This window comes from Galleria mellonella, unplaced genomic scaffold (genome assembly GCF_026898425.1).
Source record: "Galleria mellonella isolate WM207_F2 unplaced genomic scaffold, CSIRO_AGI_GalMel_v1 utg19, whole genome shotgun sequence".
Classification (NCBI taxonomy): Eukaryota; Metazoa; Arthropoda; class Insecta; order Lepidoptera; family Pyralidae; genus Galleria; species Galleria mellonella.
In genome coordinates, this window is record NW_026442028.1 from 2,815,570 (window position 1) to 2,819,154 (window position 3,585).

General features: G+C 33.9%; 1 long non-coding RNA gene across 1 annotated transcript; it reads right to left on the reverse strand.

The window, feature by feature from the left end:
* Window positions 1-615: 615 nt before the first annotated feature.
* Window positions 616-2,824, reverse strand: LOC128200497 (uncharacterized). Its single transcript, XR_008252740.1, has 2 exons — window positions 2,701-2,824; window positions 616-993 (listed from the first exon to the last, which is right to left on the reverse strand). It is a non-coding gene; the product is annotated as an uncharacterized LOC128200497 (long non-coding RNA).
* Window positions 2,825-3,585: the final 761 nt, after the last annotated feature.

The window sequence follows — 3,585 nt, forward strand, 5'->3', positions numbered from 1 at the left end:
GATTTTTAAAAAGTAGCCTACGTTCATTCGAAGTATTCAGTATTTTGCAAAAGTATTTTTTGTACCCCGGTTTCAAGATTAAGCTAAGTAAGTGAAATTACTGGGTATGGTGAATCAAGATTTTTATACCAAAAGCATTGGCAATGCAAGAGTGCATCAGGTTTTGCAAATAGTAAAAGACAATCCACGGAAATTCATGTAACCACTTAGTATCAATAAACCATATGGTCTATTATTTTTATTATATGAGATAAATTAGTTCTGAACTATTTGTTTTCAGGCTTCTCTTTGTCTTGTTATTTTGTTTTACTGTCTATTCTTCTTCTAAGAAGTGTTTGTGTTTATTTTTCTTTTAAGGTATTCTATCTGTATTCATATCATCATCATCATAATATAATCATGAATAACAGCCTTCTTCAGTTTTTTTTTTCTTTAAAAAACTGTTCGTATGATTAGATGTCTGCCCTAGTAATAAGACTGTCTTTTATATTTTTTACAAAATTCTGTGAATTGTTCTCATTTCTGTTTTACTTTGATTTACTTTCTAAGCATCACAGTATCTTTTGATGCTATATATGAAAAGAATAAACTTAATGATAAATAAATACAAAGCGATATGGGGATCATTACAGTGTACTTATACAACATTGATAATTAAGCAATTATGAGTTGATAAGTTTCCCGCCATTTGCAGAAAAAAGAATTATTTTTTTGCGTCCAAATTATTAATATGCATTCAGACAACGCGAATTTCGGGGAGGTGCTTGCTGCGTCCAGCCCCCTTTAGAAATTGCATCCTTAATTGAACGAAGTGCAAAGAACTCGAATCCGATGCAGTCATGGACGTAATGTAATTGATGGTTCGAGATCTACTTGTAATTACCTTTGATTTTAAGTTGTTTCCTAAGGTTTATAATTTTTTTTTAATGTAATAATAGGCAAATGACCAGACGGTCCACCTGATGGAAAGCAGCTACCGTCGCTCACGAACGCCTGCAACACGAGAGGAGTTGTTTGTACGTTGTTAGCCTTATATATAATTGTAAACACGTTTTTTGAAATTCTTTTTTGTCGTTTTGGTTCCGGCATAGAATAGGCCATCCCTTCCTTTTCCGTGGGTGTCGTAAGAGTGGCCTAAGAGAGAGCGAGGGGTGGGCAGCAGCGTCCCTTTTAAAATACCTAAAGCCTAACTGCGATTGCCAAACCGCCTGTCAAGCGTGGCAACTATTGGAAAACCCCCCAAGAGGGAGGCTTATGTTCAGCAGTGGACAATTAAAGGCTGATATGATGATCCCCAAGATTATGATAAAAGTAGACTATATTTTATAAATACCTATGCCAAATTTTGGGACTATTACTGACCGAGGTAACAAAAAACTGTCTTAAATATTTACCAGAGGGAGAATTTGTACAAAAGTCGATTGCTTGGGTACCTCTGTCCCATTCGTGTTTCAACCGTAAAGCAGTTGTATTTGCATGGCTGTGTTTAGGTTTGAAGGGTGGGATATGGCGTGAATTTACTGGATACAGAGGAATAACACCTGAGTCCTCAGGAATGGCAACGCATGGGGGGTATCATGGGCGAAACAGTATACTCTGTTATGTCCATGGTACTGCTCACGTCTATAGGCGACGGATACCAATTTCCATCAGATGGGCCGTCAGCTTGTATGCCATTCTAAATTGTATAAAAAAATATTTTAAATGTTTACATTAAAAATATAATAAATTCTATATCTACTTGAATATATGTTAAAGCAATAAGCTTTACTTTATATTCAAGCAATACATACACATGACAATAATTCCCCCTTCTTTCATTTGCAGTCGGGTAAATCAGCAATGAATATTTCGATCGGTTGCCGGTCTAGTGAAGCTTCGATATTGCAAATACTTAAATTGTTTGCGGTGAACCCTTGCGGTTGGTGTCTCGCAAGGGAACCCATTGTAGCGTAAACGGGTGCGGACAACCGAACATATGTTACGTGATCGTTTTTATAGATATATAAAACGTTTGTTTTAACCACACTTATAATACGTGTATTATAAATGTAAAATCGAGTTTGTCTCTGTCAGTTTGCCACTTCAACGGGTTATTTAATGCTTGTAGTATCTGGTATAAGTTTCAAGTAAAATATAATTAAGAAATCCCAATTATTTACCAATAAGGAATCCCAATTAGAAAACTTATTGATATGTATAAGAATCTGCAAAAACGAGTTTTATCGTAAACATACACGCACACCGATAAACGACGAAATGTTTTCTAGATATGTTACTTTTAATTTTTCTTTTTTTTTATTAAGAATCCGAAATCAGAACGCTTTGTAACAAATAATTCTTCAGTTTTTGCTCCGCTAAAAAATTTACAACAGCATATAACAATATATAAGAGTAGTTTAAATTGTTGTAAATATTTATAAAGAACCTTAACAAAGGAGTAAATTTTATCGATTGCAAAAGAGTCATGAAAATCGGTTCAGACGTAATCACAAAAAACAATAATCGAATTGAGAACCTTCTTTTTTGAAAGCCGCTTAAGAATGAGGGTATTTGGAAATAAAAATAAAATTTCTGCGAGACCGTCTTATTAAGACACCGGATTTTCTGCTTTTGGCAAAAGCACCGGGGTCTGTATTAAAATTTCACCAATCGAAAACATGACAGGTCGATATAATAACAATATCATAGATTATAAACCTTCAGATGGAGAGTCTTAAAAAAAACGCTTTGCCAAAAATATGTCAACTTATTTATTCATGTATGTGTAAATGGAGATAATAAAATGTTGTTATTACTCGTAAGTGGGAAATATTTATATCGTACGGTTAAGTTGAAAAATAAAAGCAATACAGAATTCTTACGAATAAATACGAAAAGATAGATTAAAGTAAATTGATTACAATGATTCATAATGATGCTTATCTTCATTCACTATTTTGATTGATGTCTGAGAATAGACTATTCGTCATAATTAAAATCATTGAAAGCAACTGCAATTTAATTAATACATTTTTATGAAATTATATAATCATATGCAGATATATTTTTGTACTACATGTGAAAAAATTTGTTCACAATTTAGATTTATAAAAATTTGTGGATTTTTAAATAAGGTCGCACCTGACCTGAGGAATTTTTAATCAATTTACTTGCAACACAGAAAGTTGGCGCGCTTTGTTCCGTTTTAAAAAACGTGTCGTTTTTTACATTGGTGCTCCATCTTGAGGTATATATGTCTAAGCCCGATACAAAACACGGTCCAGTATCGGTTTCCACGAACCGGTTCGAACTGATTTTGCATCAATGGGCAGGTTGCGTAAGAACTGGAGCTCTTCGGGGCCGATCGAAAACCTTGTGTATTAAACACGTTATTATATAGTAATTCGACCACAGAGCAATGCATTTTCGAAAATTTGCTTATATATTTTTTTTTTTCATCAGATTTGGTTTGGGTGCGTATGGTTGGTTGCGTGATATCTTCGCCCATTCTGCGTCGTCTGTCATCCTTTTTGCAACCGATTGTGAACCGATTTAAATGATTAATTTTTATTCGAAAAGATTAATTTTCATGACGGTGCTTTA